The sequence below is a fragment of the Furipterus horrens genome, unplaced genomic scaffold, assembly GCF_987537825.1.
Source record: "Furipterus horrens unplaced genomic scaffold, mFurHor1.1.pri manual_scaffold_4, whole genome shotgun sequence".
In the NCBI taxonomy this organism is placed as follows: Eukaryota; Metazoa; Chordata; class Mammalia; order Chiroptera; family Furipteridae; genus Furipterus; species Furipterus horrens.
Window position 1 is genome coordinate 8642111 of NW_028327174.1, and position 9186 is coordinate 8651296.

Consider the following 9186-nt stretch of genomic DNA (forward strand, 5'->3'; position numbering starts at 1 on the left):
AACTTCCCTCATTTGGAGAAGAAAATAGACACACAAGCCCAGAAAGAATACAAAGTCTCAAACAAGATGGATGCAAAGAGGCCCACTCCAAGACACATCATAATTAAAATGCCAAAGGTTAAAGATAAAGAGAGAATCTTAAAAGCAGCAAGAGAAAAGCAGTTAGTTACCTACATGGGAGTCCCCATAAGGCTATCAGCTGATTTCTCAAAAGAAGCTCTGCAGGCTACAAGGGACTGGCAAGAAATATTCAAAGTCTTGAGAAGCAGGGACCTACAGCCAAGATTGCTCTACCCAGCAAAGCTATCATTTAGAATCGAAGGGCAGCTAGAAAGTTTCCCAGACAAGAAAAAAATGAAAGGAGTTCATCGTCACCAAACCCTTATATATGAAATGTTAAAGGGACTTATTTAAGAAAAAGAAGATCAAAACTATGAACAATTAAATGGCAAAAAAAAAAAAAAAATAGATATCTATCAACAATTGAATCTAAAAAACAAAGCAAACAAAAAGAACAGAGACAGAATCATGGATATGGAGAGTGATTTGGTGGTTGCCAGATGGGAGGAGGTGTGGGGATTGATGAGGAGGTCAGGGGATTAAGAAGCACAAACAGGCAGTTACAGAATAGCCATGGGGATGTAAAGTACAGCACAGGGAATGGAGCAGCCCAAGAACTTATACGCATGACCCATGGACATGAACAATGGTGGGGGGATTGCCTGAGGGAGTGGGGGTGCTAGGTGGAGGGGGGAAAGGGGGAAAATATCAGGACCACTGTAATAGCATAATCCATAAAATATAATTAAAAAAAACAAAACAAAAGAAAGAAAAGCCAAGCACTCTGTAAACTAGCTAAATGGTTCCAAAGGAGATGGGAGTCTATTTTGTCTCCTGTCACCAGGGCTGCAAATCCTGATATATCTCAGGCCGCAGAGAGAAGCGGATGGCTCAGCACTTGGAGAGACGCCTGCACGAGGCAGGAAGTGGGGTGGATGATTCAACAGGTACCTCTCTATTCTGAGAACGGATCCTGTGATGGGCAAGTGTACATCCAGCTGAGATAAAAATAAATAAATCTGAATGCCGACCATTGGAATATACAGCAAGCCTCCCTTTCTTCCGGGGCACTTGAAGCATCCTTTGGGGCTTTAATCCTTAAAGGTTTGCTATTTTTAAAAATGCACTGGGGCGACAAGGCTCTTGGGAAGCCATGATGGGCCGGTGACTCAAAGGCTTCCCTTCCTACTGGCACAGCTCCAACAAGATGACAAGATACTGCAGCCCCACAGTCTGCCTGGGACACCATGTCCCCACCCTCAGTCATCCTCACCTATAAAATGGGGGTAGTGACCTTCACGTTGCTGAGAGGAACAGTTTGGCCCAAACCCACAATTCCTTATGTGAAACCCTGGGGCTCGGTGTGTTTGATAACTTTGGATTTCCGAAGGTTTTAGGGTAGGTCTACAAAATAGTAGGTGATATTCCCAGCGAGCTCTGGGGCAGTCCTCCATAAACCCGTTGATTCTTCCACAGCAGAATGTATAAATAGTCACACTAAGCTGGGTAAAAGAGAGACCAGAAATAACCTCACTTTCGATTCACATCAGGTTGGCCGTCAAATCTTAAAATTGTGTATGAGCTCCAGGGCCTGGGTTTCCATTCCACCCGCACCTTTCACCTTGAAGAAGACATTCCTGTTCGCTATGCCTCAGTTTTCTCACCTATAAAATGGGTTTATACCTGTGAGCCAAGTGTCGCTGGTTCAATTCCCAGTCAGGACACATGACTAGGTTGCATGTCAGGTCCCCAGTTGGGGGCGCAAGCGAGAGGCAAACACACAATGATGTTTCTCTCCCTCTCTTTCTCCTTTCCCCTCTCTCTAAAAATAAATAAATGAATAAACAAACAAACAAATTAATTAATTTTTTTAAAAGGGGTTATAATCCCTATGGTCATTCTCAGAGGGCTCATGAGGAGATGCAGGTTGCCGCTCTGGAAGGGGTGCTGGCCCCAAGGACACATCCCCAGGTGACCTTGGTGAAGCCATCACAGTTTGAGGTTTATCTGCACATATTCGGCAGGGGCAGACTCCCTTTCACCAAGCTGGCAAGGCTGACACATAAACAGAAGATCCATTTATTAGAGGGGAGCACAAGCAATCCAACTGCCAGCGGCATGGGGCATTTATGTCAGCCTGACCAGCACATAATTCCCTGCAGGAAAAGCTCCCTGCCGATTCCCGCTCTCACGGGGCTCCATGGCTGGAGGGAGTCGGAACGAGGGACAGCATTAGGGTGAAGAAGCGTTCCTCAGCAGAGGCGGCTTGAGGGGATAGCTTGCCCAGGAAATGGGACCGATGCTCGGGCCAGCGCAGCCAAGCACCAGCTCCCTGGACACTGCCAGCCTCGGGCTCTGTGACTCTCCCCTTTCTCCATTTCCGTTCACGCCTCCACCCCTTCTGGTCCAGTTCCCCTTGGTAAACCGCATGCACATCCCAGGCCTCCTCCCAACCAGACTTCCTCTGCCTGGCATTTGATTGATCCTAACTCCTCAGTCACACATTTGCAGACGACCAACTCCTAGAAAAGGCCGGTTGACATCTGTGGCAGATGTCACGTTCCTAAGGTGGCCACAACCACATGTCCCCCTCCACAGGTTCTTCTAGGCCTTGTGGCTGAACTCTCGGCAAGCTTGAGACTTGCTGATAACCAACGGGAGGGGTAGAAGCGAGGTTCGCACCTCCTGAGGCCAGATCACAGAACGCTATGCTGCTCCGGGATTCTTAGCCAGAACACTTGCTCTGGGAAGTCTTCGGTGCCCATGTGAACAGGCTGACTGCCCTGTGGCCGCCACGTTGTGAGGAAGCCCAAATGCTCCGTGGCAGAGGCCCTGAGACAAAATGCAGAGAGAGAGAGAGAGAGAGAGAGAGAGAGAGAGAGAAAGGGCTAGCCAGCCTCCAGCTGCTCCCACTTCATCCACATCCAAGGACAATGACATGAGAGACCCAAGGCCAGAGCCACCCAGCCAAACCCTTCCCAAATTCCTGACCCACAGGAACCGAGAGAATAATATAAGGACTGTTGTTGTTTTAAGTTGTTAAGTTGTGAAGGGATGTGTTACACAGCAATAGATAACCAGAACAAGGGCAATTTTATCTCCCTTCTCCCTAGGGTGGCCATGCCCACTGGCTTGCATAGAACGGTCCTATAACAGAACCCACGGGCTGCCCCGACTGAAACAGAACCCACGTGCTGTTCAGTTATGAGGGGCCTGATTGCTCACTAAGCCCCTCTGATGAGGAAATTCTGGACTTCCCCCTCCCACAAGGAAATCCCAGGTGGAAAGAGGGAACGTTTCAAACTTCAGGAAGGGTCATCACCACCCCGCAAGGGTGGGAGCTTTGGAGGACACAAAACTGGTCTCAAATCCTGGTTGAGCAGCTTACTCGCTGGGCCAAGCACCCCATCACTCCGAGCCTGCTTCTCCCCACCTGCATCAGTGGGAGGGTTGATGCCTCTCTCAGAGATCTCTGAGAAAGAATTAAAGAGCTGATCACTTATGTAAACCACCAGCACCGTGCCTGGCATATCGTAAGCCCTCAATAAATGCTACTTCCCTTTTTAAGGCATTGGAGATTCCTAGTAGGAAGTGCATGGCCTTGTCTGGAAGGGAGAGCACAGAGCATAAAAGGCCGATCAGAAATCAGTAATACCAGTGCCTCTCACATCTAGATGTGACATGAGGAGGTGCATATGGAGGGCCTGGCAGGCACCTATGGGTCTCCCTTTTTTTCGTTTAGGAAATGCTTTTACAGTCACTCAGCTAGACAGGAAGATCTTTGAAGACAAGAATTTCATATGTCGTTACGTACAAGCAGTCCTGTCGCAAAGGGGCGGCTTCTGGTAATGCCATTAGGATGAATGATCTCATACTAACTTTGATCCAGTTATTCGTTGACTAGTTAAGTCAGTAGATACTTATTGGGCACCTATTCTATGTCGGCACTGTTCTGGCAGCAGGGAATCCAGGTCCTGTTGCCACCCCATCGGGGGCCCCATGTGATGGAAGAGACGCACGTGGATGAAATAAGCACGCAAGTAATCATTTAACTGCCGGCGCTGAGTGTTAGGGAGGGGAAGCACAGGGAGCCTGGAGTGGGGTGGGAGGAAAGGCCAGGAAGTGGCATTAGACCGAGCGCTGAAAACTAGTCAAGGAACAGAGGTGCCTTCCAAGCACAGACGACTGTGAGTTGGGAGGAAAAATGGCAAAATCCAGGCGCCAGGAAGAATGTGGCCGGCTCGAGGAAGATGGCCACGCCAGCAGCTCAGAGGTAGCTCACCTGCCTGGCAGAGAGAGGATCCGAGAGGACAAGAGCGTCAGATAGGGTCAGGGAGGGGAGAGGAGAGAGAATTTGTTCATGCAAAGGGGAGGCATGGAGGCGGGGGTTAAGAAAGACCCAAAAAAGGATGGCAGAACCCAAGCAAGAAGCAGAGAGGTCCTGGAGGGGAGGAGCAATTCTGGAGGTGGCCATTTTGTTAGCTTTCTGACAAGCTGGAAAGCATGGGGAGCCAGTGGACCTTGGGATGACACCAAGAAATAAACAAAGAAACTGGGAAGGCTTACCAAAAATAAATCCATAGAGGGCAAAGGAATATCATTACAGGGGTGCTCTCGCCAGCACTAGGCACATCCAAACCGAGGTGACATCAACCAGCCAGGTAGGCGACAAGGAAACACCTGTCTAGGGTGCAGGTTGGACGAGATCACCTAAGAACTCATCCTTCCCTCCTCAGAAGGCCACATGCGGGAACAGAAGGGGCCTGTTCCCTCTACTGAAATGTTCTTCCTCCAAGTTCCCCCTGGCCCACTCCCTCTCGTCCTGCGGTCTCTGCTCAAATGTCACCTCCTCACAGATGCCTTTCTGAACTCCCACCTTAAAAGTGCTGCACCCCAAATCATTCTCTGATACACAGCCCCGTGGCAGCATCTTTACCCACGTCTCACATTGCTTCATACACTCACCCACAGTCTACCTCCCCCCACTTAAAAGGCACCCTCCTGGAGAGCGAGATTCTCTCCCGTCTGCTCCCTGCAGCATCCTCCACACCTAACCCCACGCCAGGCACAGAGAAGGTACTTCATGAATGTTTGTTGAATGAGTAAATAAATAAGGTCCCAGCTCTGCCTCTCACCAGCTGCGTGACCTTATATTAGTGACTTCACCTCTCAGCCTCATGTTACCATCTGTGAAATTGGTATGAAAGCATTGTAGTCATAAGGCTCAAACGAAATTAAGGAACTGGTCACTTATAAACTGCTGTGCTAATGTTAGCCACTGTTAGCAATAAGGAAAATGTAGCCATTCACTTGCCCAAAGATAGGGTTTGAGGCTCTCCACACGGGGAAGGCGCTGCGAAACAAACCTCCATCTCCTCTTGAGGAAAGAGCACCTCCCCTCAAACCTCCACTTTTCTGGGAAGAATGTTAAGTTTTTTATTTTACAGTCTCCAAAATCAGAATCTGAAGGCCCCGGGTCCGTTAAGCATTTCCTGGGCACACTCTGTATGCCAGGCACTGTGCTGAGCCATGAGGCTTCCTCCGGGAATAATGCACCCCATGCTAGAGGAACCCAGAGTCTGCGTTAGGAGAGCTGGGGGACACTTGTAACAGAACCAGGTGTGTGGTAAGCACGGCCACAGAGGGCTCTGCCAAGGGCACACCCAGAGGAGAGACCCTGTCCTCAGAGGTCACTCATGCACCTAACAAACATTTCCCAAGCACCAACTATGTGTAAGCATCATCCTAGGTGCTGGGGACTCAACAGTGAGCAAGGCATGTAAGGCCCGACCTCTCATAAGGCTCACGTTCTAATGAGGAGACAAGGAACAAGAAAACAGATAAACAAGGTAATGTTCACAGAGATCGATGTCAGTCGTCCTGTAAAACCCCAGTGGGCTACGCAGGCGCGGAAGCCAGGCTGCCTCCCGAGTCTGAAAGCCCAGCTTCCCTACACGTTGCTCAGCCTACAGCACCTCTCTGCCTCCACGTCTTCACCTGTAAATGGGGAGAATAAAAGGCCCTACCTCACAGGGCCATGGTGAGGATTAACTGAGGTAATAAGGTCCTGGAATAGTACCATGTACATGGTGAGTAAGAGAGTGAATGAGGCCAGCGCGAGGCTACTCAGGGGGGTGGTCAGGGAACGCCTGTCTGCGGAGATCTAAGGGAGACGCGCTCCAGGCAGCGGAGAACAGCAGGTGAAAAGGTCTCAGGGCAGGAACGAGCCCGGGTACGACCCAGAAAGAGGAAGCGGCCAGTGGGAAGCTGCCACTTAGAAACTTGCAGGCCACGGAACAGAGTGGGCTTTTATCCTCAGGATCAAAGCGAGCCGCTGGAAGGTTTTAGTTTTAATCTCGATTTTATTTCAGATGTTAAGAGTTTCACTTTCTAAAAGATGAAATGCTTCAACATTGGCTTTGTTCCTCAGTAAGGCATCATCTTTGCAAAGTATCGTTAAGGGGTGGTTCTTTCAACCATTTTATACAGTTATTTGGTTATTTCCCTTTTGACCATCAATTTAGTGGGTCGAGTGTGTTACACAATGGCCAGGACTTCCTCTGCTGGGGCAGCTGGGAGGCTCCACCTGGTTCTCAATAGGGAGGCTGAGCGGAGGCCAGAGGTGCTGGAGTCTGCCCTCCTCAGGGTCAAGCCTCAGCCTCGCTTGCTTTCCAACTGGGCCACCTCAGTCGCCCCATGTGCAACAGCCTTTCTGTGTCGGTCTCTCTGTACTCTATGTGTCTATATGCATACAGATCACATGCACACCGCATTTCAGTGCTCAGTGCCCATTAAGCAGAGCAAGCGCATATGGTACCACTTCAAGAGCTCAGTAAACGTATCGAACTCTTCACTTGGCCCAATTTGTTTTCCAGCTCCTACTTCCTCAGTGCTCATCCAAGAATGAACGTGTGTGCAGAGCCCTAGCAGGTGTTGCCACTGAAAGATTTTAAGCAGAGGAAGGAGGGAGGTGGGGCCAACTCTGGTTTCATGTAAAGAAGTGTCATTCCAACTTTATATCATGCGGAGAAAGGAAAATGAGACGGCAGCAGGGGTGTCAGCTGGGAGGGGGAATGGAGGCCAGACCTCCCACCCAAGCCCAGGGATCCACTATGGAGAATGAAACAGGACATTTCAAATCCTCCCCTGTCTGGGGCGGGCAAGGACATCGGGGCCAAAATATGGTATGGAAAAGGTGACTAAACTCTGACATGAGAGACTGCAGCACATGGCCTGTGGACCCGAAGCAAAAAAAGACAAAAAGACGTAATCCAAGCAATTTAGCAAAAATGCATCTCCCCTTGTATTTTACAACATACGACAATTTACTACTGATACTCATTACACTCACATTATTTGAGTGCTTATTTATATGCCCAGGGTAAAGTGCTAAGTTCATGTTCTCATTAATTCTCACAAAACTTTTATCCATTCATTCAACAATTCAACAAATGCCTATTACCAGGCACTGTTCTAGGTAAGTCAGACAAAGCCTCTACCCACATAGAGCTTACACTCTAGAGGCAGAGCCGCAGCCTAAACAAGGAAACAAAAATACTTCAGAGTGTGATGAGAAGTATGAAGAAGACAAAGCACAGTAAGGGGGTGAGGAGGGACCGAGAGAGGAGCGGCTGTTTTAGGAATGGTGGTCAGAGAAGATCTCATTGAGGAGGTGACTCTGGAGCGGAGACACGGGTGGTGAGACCAGCCAGCAACAGGTACCCCTGGGGAAGAGCGCGCCAGGCAGAAGGAGCAGCAAGTCCAGAGGATGGAGATGAGTTTGGTGTGCCTGAGGCATGAAAAGAAGACCACGGTAGCTGGAGCAGAGCGAGCACAGGACGGCAGGATTATAAAGTTGAAAGGTAGCCAGGGAGCAGACAGGCCCCAGGAAGACAGTCACGTTTCACTCTAAGCGCTTAATGGGAAGCTGCTAGAAGACTGTGAACAGACTGTTTTGGACACTGTGTGAGAAGGAACCCTAGCAGAGCAAGACACTGAGAGTCCCAACACGAGGCTGGAGAGGGCGGGGAAACTGGCATCAAAGATGTGTTTTGAAAGAATAAACAGGATTTAGTAAAGGACTGAATGTGGTGGGAACGGGAAAAGGAACTAGCAACAACGACTACAAGGTTTTGCACAGAGCACTGTTCACTGGGTACCAGCCACAAAAATTAGGAAAACTGGAAGACGCGCAGACTGAGATAATTTATGGAAACAGATGCTGCTATTAACATTTTCATTTTACAGATAAGTAAGCAGCTTTAGAGATCAAAAAACCTGCCCAGGTTCCCCAAGCTAGTAAGTGGAATTACTATTTTCATATAATTTTATTTTAACCCTCACAGCACCCCCTTAGTAGTATCTACAATTTACAGATAACTGAGGAAACTGAAGCCTAGCTCGAACATGGCAGTCAAGAGGAGGTATTTGCCCTGGCTGGTGTGGCTCAGTGGATTGAGCGCCGGCCTGCAAACTAAAAGGTCGCCGGTTCAATTCCCAGTCAGGGCACATGCCTGGGCTGGGGGCCAGATCTCCAGTTGGGGGCGTGTGAGAGGCAACCACACTCTTTCTCCCTCCCCTCCCCTCTCTCTAAAAATAAATATTTTAAAAAATAGAGTAGGTATCAGATCTAATAGCTGACATATTTTCCAACAAAGGAGGCAGGCTGGGAGATTAATAAGGAAAACCTAGGAGACAGGGTATAAGTGCATCTGAGGTTTGAATAAAACCGCGCCCTCAGATTCACTCAGTGTTTTGAAGATCCCTGGTAAGATTTCAGGACAAACTCCCAAGGCTGGGAGCTGCAGAAAGGCCGGCACTGTTGCCCATGGTAAGGAAGGGGTTCCCGAGTTGCCACTTCAGAATCAGTTTCTAATTTTAAAATGCAGATTTCTGGACTCCGGCATTTTTCAAATTAGAGCGCCATAAATCTTCGACGTACAATAAAGTTTGAGAACCGTGGAAGTATGGCTTGAACCCTAGCAGCCACCCCCTAAATTAGCAGACCGAACAGGTCACTTCTCACCCCTACACCTGTTTCCGAAACTGTAAAACATGAAGGCGGGGTGCGGGGCGTTACAATAAAACCCGCCTAAGACACTCCACCCCCAACCTGTGAGAATCTAA